At 35.0% G+C, this 15,528-nt stretch overlaps 1 protein-coding gene across 10 annotated transcripts in view; it reads left to right on the top strand.

Annotated features, from left to right (window-relative positions):
- Window positions 1-15,528, top strand: part of STX17 (syntaxin 17) — a 133,259-nt gene that overhangs the window by 23,555 nt on the left and 94,176 nt on the right. The gene's annotated exons all lie outside the window — the stretch shown is intronic.

The following is a 15,528-nucleotide window of genomic DNA, read 5'->3' as shown; positions in this document are numbered from 1 at the left end:
CCATCATAAAAAGTTATTTTGGTGGCAAAGTAGCTACACAAGGCAGAAACCCAAAAGAACAAAATGTTTCCAAAACATTTGCATGTGAAACTTCAGAGAAATACACAGCTTGGGCAAAAATTCAACTAGAATTCTTAGAAGAAATAAAGCAAGAGTTAAAAAAAAAATTTAATAAATGAAATGAGAGTGCTTGAGTACAAAAAGATAGAAGAGAATGAAAAGTTATGGAAGGAAGAATTGGAAAGGGAATTAACAGTTTGGCACAAGAGGTATAAAAGCTTGTCCAAACAACAAAACTCCCTGAAAATTTGAATTGACCAAAAAGAAGCCAATGATTCTGAAATAACAAGAAATATTTTTTAAAAATCAAGATTAAAAAAAAATATTGCAAGATATAACTAAAACTAAGTGATGTGGAAGACAGATTAAAAAGAAGGGGAAAAAACTCCTTGTAATATTTTAGCCAAAATCAAGTGTTGTTATGTTGATATTAGTGCTCTAGAATAAGTTGGTAAAACAAGTAAAACATTTTAATTAAATACTTATGACTCTGGAACTCTCAGTAATAAATTACATGATATCTAGAATGTTTGCTCTAAACTGTTTAAACATTTACTAACAGACTTGTGTTCTGTTTGTTTCCAAAAAAACTCAAAACCAACAGATTAATTACTGATACCAAATGTTCTCTGCTGCACACTTTGCTCTCAAAATTATGTTTTAAAAGTGCATTAGGAATCCATAAGTCAATATTGACCCAAGGCAAGCTCTGCAGATTTTAGACAAATATATGCACAGCCATTCTGCATTTAATCCGTAAGCACATAATTAACTATTTTACAGAAATTTCAATTAACACAGAATAATTACTTTTTGATTTTCATAAAAGTACAGTTTCATTGGGTATAGATATGTATAAATTCTTATCTTTTATTCTTTATAAGTTAGATGAAATTTAAGAAAACTTATAATACTTTAACACTGTTGGAATGATGTTGACGTCATCCATAATAGGAGAATTTTTTTTAAAGCCCTGTAACGACGGAGAATTTATTCAAATCTGTTCTTAAAATAGACTGGCATTAGAGAACTCTTTCCTGGTCCTGCTTAGTGCTGATGCATTCCATCTGAGATTATCTTTAGTTTAGTTCTGAATATATTTTGTTTGTACTCAGTGATTTTTGTTGTTTCCCCTATTAGATTATAAGATCCTTGAGGGTAGACACTCTTTGGAGACCATTTTCATCTTTCTTTCGAACACTGCACATAGAAAACACATAATAAATGCCCTATGCCTAAAAACTTATTAAGAAATTTGGACTCCCTAAATTTTAACTAATGTTGACTTGAAGACATTTTGCTTTATGTAACACTTCCAGATTATAGCTTCTCACTAACTTCTTTCTCTGCTAGTTTCAGTAAGGTATTTAGATAATGGCAAGAGATTATGTAAATTAGACACATTTTTAATTCTTGGGTATTTTCATTGACTTAACTGTTAAGTAAGTACCTTCCCTGTGACTGGTACCATCTTCATATGAGGACTGTTTAAATCTAGATATAAAGAAAATATAATTTATTTTTTAAATTTTGTTTATTTTAAAATAGTTTTCCATGTTTACATGATTCCTTTTTTTTCCTTCCTTTCTTCCCTCCCCATAAGTCCCTCAGGAGTTTCCTGGCTTGTTGCCATTGCTACTAGTAGCAAAGTCCATTGCACTGAATTTTTCCACAATGTTTTACTTTCTGTGTACAATGTTCTTCTGGTTCTGCTCATTTCACTTTGCATCACTTCATTGAGGTTCTCCAAGTTCATATGGAAAGCCTCCAGATCATCAATCCTTACAACACAATAGTATTCCTTCATTATCATAAACCATAATTTGTTTAGCCTTTCCCCAATCAAGGGACTCCCCCTCATTTTCCAACTTTTTGCCACCACAAAGAGCACAGCTATGAATATTTTTGTACATGTGTTTTTCCCTATTATCTCTTTTGAAGTACAAATTGTTATTGCTGGATCAAAGGACAGGCAGTCTTCCAGAATGGCTAGATTCATTCACAACTTCACTAGCAATGCATTAGTGTCCCAATCATGTCACATCCCCTCCAACATTTATTATCTTCCTTTACTGTCATATTTGCCAACTTTATAAATTTGAGAAATGAGACTTTTTTCAGAGGCTTTTGTTTTAAATTTTTTCCCCAATTTGTTGCTTCCCTTCTAATTTTGATTGGTTTTAGTTTTGTTTGTACAGAAACTTTTTAATTTAATAGAATAAAAATTATTCATTTTATATTTTGTAGTGTTCTCTATCTCCTGCTTGGTCTTAAATTCCTTCCTTTCCCATAGATCTGACATATATACTATTCTATGTTCACCTAATTTGTTTATGATTTCCCTCTTTATATTTGTCATTTATCCACCCTGAGCTAATCTTGGTATATGGTGTAAGATGTTGATCGAAGCCTAATTTCTCCCATACTGTTTTCCAATTCTCCCAGCAGTTTTTTGTCAAATAGTGGGGTTTTGTTTGAAAATCTGGGATCTTTGGCTTTACCTCCAAGTCTATTCCATTGATCCACCCTTATATCACTAAGCCAATACCATATAGTTTTGATGATCACTGATTTATAGTATAGTTTGAGATCTGGTAAAGCTAGGCCTCCAGCCTTCACATTTTTTTTCATTATTTCCCTTGATATTATTGATCATTTGTTCTTCCAGATGAACTTTGAAATATTTTTTTCTAATTCTATAAAAAAGTCTTTTTAATTAATTTAGGCAGGATTGCCATTTTTATTATATTAGCTCATCCCACCCATGATAAGTTGATGTTTTTCAAATTGTTTAGATCTAGTTTTATTTGTGTGAAGAATATTTTGTAGTTATGTCAATATATGTCCTGAATTTGTCTTGGCAAGTATATTTCCAGTTATCTTATCTTGTCTAGAGTAATTTTTTTTATATGTCAAGAATTTTAATAGAGAATCTCTTATAGAACCAAGATGAATAGGTCCTGTAGATGTGATTATGGTGACTCCTACTTCAATAAAGGTATCTGGAAGAGATCAATGGTATCATGCTTTATATGTAAAACTACATTATGCCCATAACTTTACCAGCAATGAAGAAGAATAAGAAGTAACAACTTACAGAAAATGCATAAGGAAAATCTGCAATATTGCTATTAGCCCTAGCAATGTTTAACAATTGTCCCTATAAATGGAAAGCTATACATAAAAGACAAGAACAAATGTGAAAGCACTGCATATAATAACACAAATGAAAATCACGAGAGTACAAGTTACAACAGAAATAAGCACTGCAAAAGCAATGATGAAAAAGCCCCATATATAAAGGTAATAGCTCCAATAAGAATTTGTCTCCTGCTTACAACAATGAAAAAGGAACAAAGTTACTTAACTAAGAAGATACATCTATGCAAAACACATTATATTATGTATCATTCTTTTTTTTTGTTTGTTTTGAATTGTTTTTAATATTTAATTTGATCATTTCCAAGCATTATTCATTAAAGACATAGATCATTTTCTTTTCCTCCCCCCTACCCCCAAAGCCGGCACGTAAATCCACAGGGCATTACATGTTTTCTTGATTTGAACCCATTGCTATGTTGATAATATTTGCATTAGAGTGTTCATTTAGAGTCTCTCCTCTGTCATGTCCCCTCAACCGCTGTATTCAGGCAGTTGCTTTTCCTCGGTGTTTCTACTCCCATAGTTTATCCTTTGCTTATGAATAGTGTTTTTTTCTCCTAGATCCCTGCAAATTGTTCAGGGACATTACACCGCCACTAATGGAGAAGTCCATTACGTTCGACTATACCACAGTGTGTTTGTCTCTGTGTACAATGTTCTCCTGGTTCTGCTCCTCTCGCTCTGCATCAGTTCCTGGAGATTATTACTTTATTATTCCTTTTAGTACAATAGTATTCTATCACCAACATATACCACAATTTGCTCAGCCATTCCCCAATTGATGGGCATCCCCTCGTTTTCCAGTTTTTGGCCACCACAAAGAGCGCAGCTATGAATATTTTTGTACAAGTCTTTTTGTCCATTATCTCTTTGGAGTACAGACCCAGCAGTGCTATGGCTGGATCAAAGGGTAGATATTCTTTTGTCGCCCTTTGCACATAGTTCCAAATTGCCCTCCAGAATGGTTGGATCAGTTCACAACTCCACCAGCAATGAATTAATGTCCCTACTTTGCCACATCCCCTCCAGCATTCATTACTTTCCTTTGCTGTTATGTTAGCCAATCTGCTAGGTGTAAGGTGATACCTCAGAGTTGTTTTTATTTGCATCTCTCTGATTATAAGAGATTTAGAACACTTCTTCATGTGCTTATTAATAGTTTTGATTTCTTTATCTGAGAACTGCCTATCCATGTCCCTTGCCCATTTATCAATTGGAGAATGGCTTGATTTTTTGTACAGTTGATTTAGCTCTTTATAAATTTGAGTAATTAAACCTTTGTCAGAGGTTTCTATGAAGATTTTTTCCCAGTTTCTGTTTCCCTTCTGATTTTAGTTACATTGGTTTTGTTTGTGCAAAAGCTTTTTAATTTGATGTAGTCAAAATTATTTATTTTACATTTTGTGATTCTTTCTGTCTTGCTTGGTTTTAAAGTCTTTCCCCTCCCAAAGGTCTGACATATATACTATTCTGTGTTTACCCAATTTACTTATGGTTTCCTTCTTTATGTTTAAGTCACTCACCCATTATGAATTTATCTTGGTGTAGGGTGTGAGGTGTTGATCTATTCCTAGTCTCTCCCACACTGTCTTCCAATTTTCCCAGCAGTTTTTATCAAATAGTGGATTTTTGTCCCCAAAGCTGGGATCTTTGGGTTTATCATATACTGTCTGGCTGAGGTCGCTTTCCCCCAGTCTATTCCACTGATCTTCCTTTCTGTTTCTTAGCCAGTACCAAATTGTTTTGATGACTGCTGCTTTGTAATATAGTTTAAGGTCAGGGACTGCAAGGCCCCTGTCATATGTGTTTTTTTTCATAATTTCCCTGGATATCCTTGATCTTTTGTTCTTCCAAGTGAACTTTGTTATGGTTTTTTCTAAATCAGTGAAGAAGTATTTTGGTAGTTCAATGGGTATGGCACTAAATAGATAAATAAGTTTGGGTAGGATGGTCATTTTTATTATATTGGCTCGTCCTATCCATGAGCAGTTAATGTTTTTCCAATTGCTCAAGTCTAGTTTTAGTTGTGTGGAGAGTGTTTTGTAGTTGTGTTCATATAGTTCCTGTTCGTCTTGGGAGGTAGATTCCTAGGCATTTTATTTTGTCTAAGGTGATTTTGAATGGGATTTCTCTTTCTAGTTCTTGCTGCTGAGCTGTGTTGGAGATATATAGAAAAGCTGATGATTTATGTGGGTTTATTTTGTATCCTGCAACTTTGCTAAAGTTGTTGATTATTTCAATTAGCTTTTTGGTTGAATCTCTAGGATTCTTTAAGTAGACCATCATGTCATCTGCAAAGAGTGATAACTTAGTCTCCACCTTGCCTATTTTGATGCCTTCAATTTCTTATTCTTCTCTAATTGCTACTGCTAGTGTTTCTAGTACAATGTCAAATAGTAGAGGTGATAATAATGGGCATCCTTGTTTCACTCCTGATCTTATTGGGAATGCGTCTAGTTTATCCCCATTGCAGATGATATTAGCTGATGGTTTTAGATATATGCTGTTTATTATTTTTAGGAATGACCCTTCTATTCCTATGCTTTCTAGTGTTTTTAATAGGAATGGGTGTTGTATTTTATCAAATGCTTTTTCTGCGTCTATTGAGATAATCATGTGGTTCTTGCTGGTTTGCTTGTTGATGTGGTCAATGATGTGGATGGTTTTCCTAATGTTGAACCAGCCCTGCATCCCTGGTATAAATCCTACTTGATCATGGTGAATGATCCTTCTGATCACTTGCTGGAGTCTTTTTGCTAGTATCCTATTTAAGATTTGTGCATCTATATTCATTAGGGAGATTGGTCGATAGTTTTCTTTCTCTGTTTTTGACCAGCCTGGTTTTGGAATCAGTACCATGTTTGTGTTGTAAAAGGAGTTTGGTAGAACTCCCTCTTTGCTTATTATGTCAAATAGTTTGTATAGTATTGGGATTAACTGTTCTCTGAATGTTTGATAGAATTCACTAGTGAATCCATCAGGCCCTGGGGATTTTTCCTTAGGAAGTTCTTTGATGGCCTGTTGGATTTCATTTTCTGATATGGGATTATTTAAGAATTCTATTTCTTCTTCTGTTAGGTTAGGCAGTTTGTATTTTTGTATATATTCATCCATATCACCTAAATTGGTGTATTTATTGCCATATAATTGGGCATAGTAATTTTTAATGATTGCCTTAATTTCCTCTTCATTGGAGGTGATGTCCCCCTTTTCTTCTTTGCTGCTGTAAATTTGCTTTTCTTCTTTCCTTCTTTTAATTAGATTGACCAGTACTTTGTCTATTTTGTTTGTTTTTTCAAAGTACCAGCTTCTTTTCTTATTTATTAAATCAATAGTTCTATCACTTTCGATTTTATTAATTTCTCCCTTAATTTTTAGAATTTCTAGTTTGGTTTTCTGCTGGGGGTTTTTAATTTGATCACTTTCGAGTTTTTTTATTTGCATTTCCAATTGATTGATCTCTGCTCTCCCTAGTTTGTTAATATATGCACTCAGGGATATGAATTTATCTCTGATTACCTCTTTGGCTGCATCCCAAAAGGTTTGAAAGGATGTCTCGCCATTGTCATTTTCCTCGGTGAAATTATTAATTGTTTCTATGATTTCTTCTCTAACTAAACGATTTTGGAGTATCATATTGTTTAATTTCCAATTAGTTTTTGATTTGGTTTTCCATGTACCATTACTGATCATTATTTTTATTGCCTTGTGATCTGAAAAGGGTGCATTTATTATTTCTGCTTTTCTGCATTTGTGTGTCATGTTTTTGTGACCTAATGTATGGTCAATCTTTGTGAATGTGCCATGTGGTGCTGAGAAGAAGGTGTATTCCTTTTTATCCCTATTTATTTTTCTCCATGTGTCTATTCATTCTAATTTTTCTAAGATTTCATTCACTTCTTTTACCTCTTTCTTATTTATTTTTTGATTTGATTTATCTAAATTTGATAATGGTTGGTTTAAGTCTCCCACTAATATGGTTTTACTGTCTATTTCTTTCTTCAATTCTCCTAGTTTCTCCATTAAAAATGTGGGTGCTATATTATTTGGTGCATACATGTTGATTATTGATATTGCCTCATTATCTAAAGTCCCTTTTAACAAAATAGAATTACCATCCCTATCCCTTTTGATCAGGTCTATTTTTGCTTTGGCTTTATCAGATATCATGATTGCCACTCCTGCCTTCTTTCTGTCAGTTGAGGCTCAGAAGGTCTTACTCTATCCTTTAATTCTGACCTTGTGGGTGTCTACCTGCCTCATGTGTGTTTCTTGAGGACAACATATGATGGGGTTTTGGATTCTAATCCATTCTGCTATTCATCTACGTTTTATGGGTGAGTTCATCCCATTCAACTTCAAAGTTATGACTGTCACTGGTGGACTCCCTGGCATTTTGATATCCTTCCCTAATTCTAACCTTTCTTCTTCAGCTCTACCTTTTAGTCCAGTGATTTCCCTTAAATCAGTCCCCCTTGTCCCCTCCCTTGATATGTTTCCCTTTCTAGTCCCCCCCTTTTTGTTCCTTCCCCTTTCCCCCTCTTCTTTCCTCCCTTTTTTGTGTTCCCTCCTCTCTGCCCCCTTGGTTTTCCCTTCTCCCTTCCCTTGTTGGGTAAGATAGAATTCACGATCCCAATGGATCTGGATGTTCTTCCCTCTCAGAGTTGATTTCCCTGAGAGTAAGGTTTAAGTAAAAACTCTCTTCCTCTCCTTCGTATAGGAGTTTTCTTGCCCTCCCCTTCCCTTGTGAGTCTTTGTGTGAGAAAGATTATTCTATTTGGTCTTTCTTTTCCCTCTATTTACACATTACATTTCCCCCACATGTTAGTATACATAGATTGATATAAATGTAGTCCTTATAGAAGAGAGTTTGGGTAAAAGAAAAAGATAACATTTTTCTCCTTTTCCCTTTCCTTCATATTTACCTTTTCAGGTATTCCATGCTCTTTGTTTTTCAATATCGAACTTTCCACAGAGCTCTGGTCTTTTCTTTGCAAAAACTTGGAAATCTTCTATTTTGTTGAATGCCCCTACTTTCCCTTGGAAGTATATAGTCAGTTTTGCTGGATAGCTGATTCTTGGTTGAAGACCCAGCTCTCTTGCCTTTCTGAAAATCATGTTCCATGCCTTACGATCATTCAGAGTAGAACTTGCAAGGTCTTGTGTGACCCTGATTGGCATTCCTTCATATCTAAATTGTCTTTTTCTGGCTTCCTGTAGGATTTTTTCTTTTGTTTGAGAGCTTTGGAATTTGGCAATTACATTCCTGGGAGTTGTCTTTTGGGGGTTTAGTGTAGAAGGTGTTCTGTGAGCTCTGTCAGTGGCTGTATTACCCTCTTGTTCTAGAATCTCTGGGCAATTTTCTTTGATTATATCTTGTATCACGATGTCGAGTTTGGTGTTTATTTCTGGATTTTCTGGAAGTCCAATTATTCTTAAATTATCTCTTCTCCCTCTATTTTCCAGATCTGTCACCTTGTCAGTGAGATATTTTATGTTCTCTTCTAATTTCTTGGTATTTTGTCTTTGCTTTATTAATTCTTGCTCTTTTACATGATCGTTGTCTTCCAGTTGCCTGATTCTGGCCTTTAAAGCCTGGTTTTCCTTTTCAGTTTGGTCACACCAGTTTTGTAGATGCATGAATTTCTTTTGCATTATTTCCCACTTTTCCTCCCAGAAGGCTTCCATCTTTTTGGTCATTTCTGATTCAAATTCTTCATGGGTTTGTGGAGAGTTTCCATTTCCTTTGGAAGGTTTTGGAGCATTTTCTTGTGTATTGTCTTCTATCTCCTTTGTATTTTGTATTTTGGCTCCGTAGAATGTGTCCAAAGTCGCCCCTTTCTTCTTATTTTTCTTGGGATTTTGGGGCTTCTGTGCTTCTGTGGAGTTTGCCATCTCTGAATGGGGGGGATTAGCTTTTCTTATCTCTGTCTGGTGTTCAGAGGCTTTAGTCCTGGGCAGATTGTTGGTTCTATGAGCTTTCCCTGGGTTAAACTGAGTATGCCTTAAGGCAATGACTTTCACTGGAACTGAATGGAAGGTTCGGACCAGGGGGCCACACTCTCCCCCGGTTCTCTCTGTTTCCCTGCTGCTAAGGTGCCCCCTCGACTGGACTGTGTCGGGTTGCTTTCCGGAAGTTGCCTTCAGAATAGCTGGCCATGAGGCTGTTTTGTCAGCCCTGAGGGTTGCTGTTGTTTCAGAGGACCCCACTCTCTGCGGGGAAGGGGCCACGGCTTCCCGGAGCTCCGAGGGCAGTGACTTTCACTGAGACTTGGATAGAAGGATCTGGCCCCTGAGGCTGTCTTGCCCACCCTGAGGGTTGCTGTTGTTTCAGATGACCCTGCTCTCTGAAGGGGGCGGGGCTGCGGCTTCCCGGAGCCTTGGAGTCTGCGCTCCTACCCCTTAGGTCCGAGTGATCTCAGGTTCTGGCTTTTGAGGGGGGCCGTACCTTTTGATCCGGGTCCAGGTCCAGGAGGAGGATTCCCAGGGTCTATGCTGTTGATCGTTTTGAATTTCGGCGCCTTAGGAGCTTATAGTTTGAGATTGGTCGGGAAGGGTTTTCCGGAGATCTGAACTTTAGCTTTCTCTAAGCCGCCATCTTGTCCGGAAGTTCCTGTCTAGAGTAATTTTAAATGGAGTTTCTCTTTCTAACTCTTGTAGCTGAGTTTTGTTGGGAACATATAGAGATGCTGATGATTTATGTGGATTTATATTGTACCCTGCAACTTTGCTAAAGTTATTGATTGTTTCTACCAGTTTTTTAGTTGATTTTCTTGGATTCTGTAGGTATACCAGCATGTCATCTGCAAAGAGTGATAGTTTAGTTTTCTTATTGCGTATTTTGATCTCTGCAATTTCTTTTTCTTTTCTAATTGCTATTGCTAGCATTTCTAGTACAATATTAAATAGTAGTGGTGATACTAGGCATCCCTGCTGTACTCCTGATCTTATTGGGAAGGCATCTAACTTATCCCCATTACAGATGATACTTGCTGATGGTTTTAAATAAATACTGTTTATTATTTTGAGGAAAGTCCCTTTTATTCCTATACTTTTTAGTGTTTTCAATAGGATTGGGTATTGTATTTTGTCAAAGGCTTTTTCTGCATCTATTGAGATAATCATATGATTTCTACTACTTTGATTGTTGAGATGGTCAATTATGTGAATGGTTTTCCTAATATTAAACTATCCTTGCATTCCTGGTATAAATCCCATCCAGTCATAGTGAATAATCTTTATGATAACTTGTTGTCGCCTTTTAGATAGTATTTTATTTATTATTTTTGCATCTATGTTCATTATGGATATTGGTCTATAGTTTTCCTTGTCTGTTTTTGATCTTCCTAGTTTAGGAATCAGTACCATATTTGTATCATAAAAAAGAATTTGGTAAGACTCCTTCTTTGCCTATTTTGTCAGATAATTTTTAGAGTATTGGGATTAATTGATCTTTAAATGTTTGATAGAATTCACTTGTGAATCCATCTGATTCTGCTGATTTTTTTTCTTGGGGAGTTCTTTGATAGCTTGTTCAATTTTTTTTTCTAATATGGGATTATTTAAATATTCTATTTCCTTTTCTGTTAATCTAGGCGATTTATACTTTTGTAAATATTCTTCCATTTCACCTAGATTGCCATATTATTGGGCAAAATAGTTCTTAATAATTACCTTAATTCCTCTTCATTAGAGGTGAGGCCCTTTTCATCTTTGATAATGTTAATTTGGTTTTCTTATTTCTTTTTTAGTTAGATTAACCAGTACTTTATCTATTTTATTTGTTGTTGTTTTTTTTTTCAAAATGCCAGTTCCTAGTCTTATTTATTAGTTCAATAGGCCTTTTACTTTCAGTTTTATTAACTTCTCCTTTGATTTTTTAAAATTTCTAATTTGGTCTTCATCTGAGGGTTTTTAATTTATTCTTTTTCTAGTTTTTTTAGTTACATACCCATTTTGTTAACCTCCTCTTTCTCTTTTTTGTTAATATGGGCACTGAGGGATATAAATATTCCCTGGAGTATAGCTTTTGCAGTATCCCAAAAATTTTCATGTATTGTTTCCTCTTTGTCAGTCTCTTCAGTGAAATCATTAATTGTTTCTATGAATTGTTCTTTAATCAACCAGTTTTGGAGAATCACATTTTTAAATTTCCAATTAATTTTTTATTTGCCTCTCCATGTACCTCTACTAATGATAATTTTTGTTGCATTATGATCTGAAAAAGTTACATTTATTGTTTCTGCTTTTCTGAATTTGTTTGCAATATTTTATGCCCTAGTATATGGTCAGTCTTTGTGAATGTACCATGTGCTGCTGAAAAGAAGGTATATTTCTTTTTATCCCTATTTACTTTTCTCCATATATCTGTTAACTAATTTTTCTAAGATTTCATTCACATTTCATACTTCCTTCTTATTTATTTTTTGGTTTGATTTACCTTGATCTTATAGCAAGCCTCACTTTTGCCCATGCTCTGTGCTCTGCTTTCTGGGCTCCAAGCTCGTCAGTCTTGGGTCTCAAGTCCCATTGCCAAGGCCTTTCACTGCCCTCAGAGGTAAATCTGTGGTGTTTTCAGCCAACCCCTGAGAATTTAGAGATTGCCTGGCCCTTGCTCTGACTCTTGCATAGTAGGTTGCCTAGGGGAGAAGTGATCAGCTTGCACTTAGATAAGTGTATTTTTGCCCCCATACAGCATGGGAATCTCCAAATACTTCCCTACCTTTAAGGCTGTATTCAGTGGGAGACCCCCTTTAATTTGTCTCATTTTGATGCCTGTCCTTTTGAGACACTTTGTAATGATTGGTTGAAAGGAGATTCAGAAGGCTCCTGCTATTATACTGCCATTTTAGCTCTGTCCTTCCAAGAAAATAGAATTTAGATAATTCTCCTTAGGCTTATTTTCCCTGGAGATAACTTTATCTTGAATTTCTAGGAACTATGTGTCTTTTTTTTCTTTTAATGTAAAAACAATTTCAAGAAACAATTTTTTTAGAATTAACTTGCGTTTCTCATGCCTCCCTCCCCCAACTTAGGCAAATTAAATTTAAAAACAAATTCCTTAATGCTGATTTCTCATAAACCAGCAAGACAAATCCTCACATTAGCCTTATCTAAATATTGTATGTATCATTCTGCTTTTTTAAAGTTCATTATCTTTAAGAGTTAGGAGTGACCTATTTTTATCAGTCAGTCAATATTTATTAAGTCTAGCTACCATGTGCCAGACACTGAACAAAGTACTGGAAACACAAAAAGAAGCAAACAGCCCCTGGCCTCAGGAATCTTACAATCCCATGAACTCCTAGGTTATCATGAACTTGATCAAAGTTCTAAAATCTTTTGAAGTTGATTTTCTCTATAATGTTGTAATCATTTGTATAAATTGTCCTATTTTTGCTCATTTCATTCTTAAGTTCATAAAGATCTTAGTTTTCTCCAAAATTGTTTATTTCATTATTTCTTATGGTACAGTAAAATTCCATTACATTCCTAATACACAATTTGTTTGGCCTTTCCCCAATAGGGGGATACCTTCTTAGTTTCCAAATTTTTGTTAACATGAAAAGAACTGTTAGAAATAGTTTTGTACACATATATCCTTTTCCTCATTCTTTGATTTCTTTGAGAGTATGGGACTAGGAGCAACTACGTCTTTATATATATGTTTTCATATTTCCTCAAAAGGGTAGTTTTAAAGGACCATCTAGCAGATATTGTGGAATCTTGCAAAGGCAATCTATTTAGTTTTTCTTTAAAGTAAGCATTCATAACACTATTACTCTAGGTGCTGGCTAATGATATATAGTTTAGTTAAAACATGTTCTCTGATATCATAGATCTCAGAATGTACTAAGCAGATGTCACATGTGTATTTTTTTCAATTATAATTATTTATACATGATAAATCCATTAAGAAAGATGTAAGTACAATATTTTATGAGATCTAAAGATGGAAAGGTCATTACCATCTGGGGAAATTATGAAAATTTTCACAGAGGAAGTGGTATTTCATTTGGGCTTTAAAGATGGATAAGAATTCAGCAATCAGAATAGAAGTGGAGGAAACAGTGAGAAAAGCCATAAAAGCAAGAAACTTGAGGTTGTATGTGGTGAATGATTAATAGTCAGATTTAGCTAGAACAGGACTGTCACACTCCTTGGCCTATGGCCCAAAAACATTAAAATCTAATTAGGAATATTTAATATTTTAACAAAACAAAAATGCAAGATAGATCACATAGATCACAATTCATCTGTTCTTATTTTGTAACAAACAAAAATACAATAGGCATGTGAAATAAAATACCTCTATCCCTCAGCACCCTAATGATGAGACATTGGTGTCATAGAGTAACATCATATCTAACAGCCTGAGCTGGCATCTCCCGACATCCCCTGGTATCAGTGTGAGCATCCCTAGTGTCAACAAGCCAGCCTAACATTACCACAAAATGGTAGACAGCATAATGTTTAAAAGCCATTGGCCAAGGACAGATTTTTAAAATCCAGCTGGGGAGTGAAATGTTCTCTCAATTTTCATACAGGTACCTACCAGGCTGGGGTTTTGGCTTTCTGAGCTGTCTGACTTATCTTGGTCCTTGATCTTTGTCAGGTAGTAGTGATTTCAGCCATCCAGCCAAATGAAATATCAGATCTATTAGGCTGAAATATAATTTTATCTCTTTCTTCATTAAAAAATGCTTATAAATCTGGTGTTGATCCTCCAGATAATTTTATTTGTTACAGGAAATAGAACCACCTGAAATATTTGGCATTCTAAGTCAGTATTCCACTGGCAAGAATTCTTATGGATGCTTTCTTTTTGAGTTTGGCACCACTGGGCTAGAGTATATGGAGAGCAATATCAGATTGTGGGAAGAATTGAGTGACCCATTAAGGATTCTGAACTTTATTTGTTAAATATTAAGGAACTATTTGAAGGGGTTTTATCAGAGTGCTAGCATGACCAGTACCATGTATATTTCTTCAATACTTTAAGGCTCTATAATTTTTTGCTCTTACCCCCTTCAATGAATATCTCTCTAAAATTTTGTATATGGTCTTCAGGAGTTTTGGTGGCCTAAAAGTTCATCATCTTTTATTTGATGCTGTTGATAAGCCTCTTTAAACTAAACTCAACTGAACTTTGAACAGTGTACATGTAGTCGGTCACTGGGCTCAGGTTTAAAGCCTTTTTAACTTAGTAGGATCTGTCAAAACTTGTGTTTCATTAGCATAGCTTTCAGAAACCCACGGTCACCTCCATACTATGAGGAGGCATCAGAGTAGTACTAACTAGAGGAGTCTGGCTAAACTGTGGTCCCATGATTCTATTTGCAAATGAACATAATGAATAAAGAAAATAAATCTGGCAGTTGTGTGAAAGATGTATTAAAGGGTAAGAGAAAGAAGATGTGACATGAAAAGAATGGTGTTCCCCTTGACAAAAATGGGAAGGGAGAGTTGGTTTTGGAAAGAAAAGATGAACTCATCTTTGAAACTTCATTAACTCCTAATTGACCAGATTTAACATGCTCTGGGCTCCTAATTTCTACCTTCTTAATGTTAGTAATTCTTATATTTACTTTATGCAGGCTTCATGATACACTATCCATTTATCCCCAAGATTTTACTCTTCTTTCACTAATCTCCATTCCTAATAGAAACTTTTGGGAAGATATCTGGTGATCTTAGAAAATATGACTAATCTTGTGTCCCCCATACCTTCCTTTTGGTTTTAATTCCTTTTCTATTTGGTTGCTTTTTAATATTATTCTTCTGCTGCTTTATAGTTACTGATTCACTCCAAAGCTGTAAAATAAATATATTTACTACCTTTCAAAAAGATTCTTGTTTCAAAGAAATAAAGGTAGCTAAATGACACAAATGAAATTCTTAGAATTGGAGAGTTATATTTACTGTCCTTTAAACTCTTTGATTCATCTGTTTGCCATTATAGTATATTTTTCTGGTTATGCTTTGGCATTTGTTTTGGCAATTCTTTTTCAGATAATATCTTAAAGATAAATCTAGCCAGATTTGGAAATGTTTTCACAGAATTTCAGTCTTAGAAGGATGTCAGTGACCATCTAGTTGAATCTATACCCCAAAACAAATTCTGATGATAACCATCCTTCAAGTTATCTGTTTTTTGCCTGAAGACCTCCAGTGACAGAGAATCCACTACTTCTTGAATTCAATCCATTCAATTTTTGAATAGCTTTAATTGTTAAGAATTTTCTTTTCATTATACGTATACTAAATCTGTCTCTTTGCAATTTCTACCCATTGCTCATAGTTCCT

The sequence above is a fragment of the Monodelphis domestica genome, chromosome 7 (assembly GCF_027887165.1).
Source record: "Monodelphis domestica isolate mMonDom1 chromosome 7, mMonDom1.pri, whole genome shotgun sequence".
Taxonomy (NCBI): Eukaryota; Metazoa; Chordata; class Mammalia; order Didelphimorphia; family Didelphidae; genus Monodelphis; species Monodelphis domestica.
The sequence above is the reverse complement of the archived record's forward strand: the minus strand, read 5'-3'. Positions and strand labels throughout refer to the sequence as shown.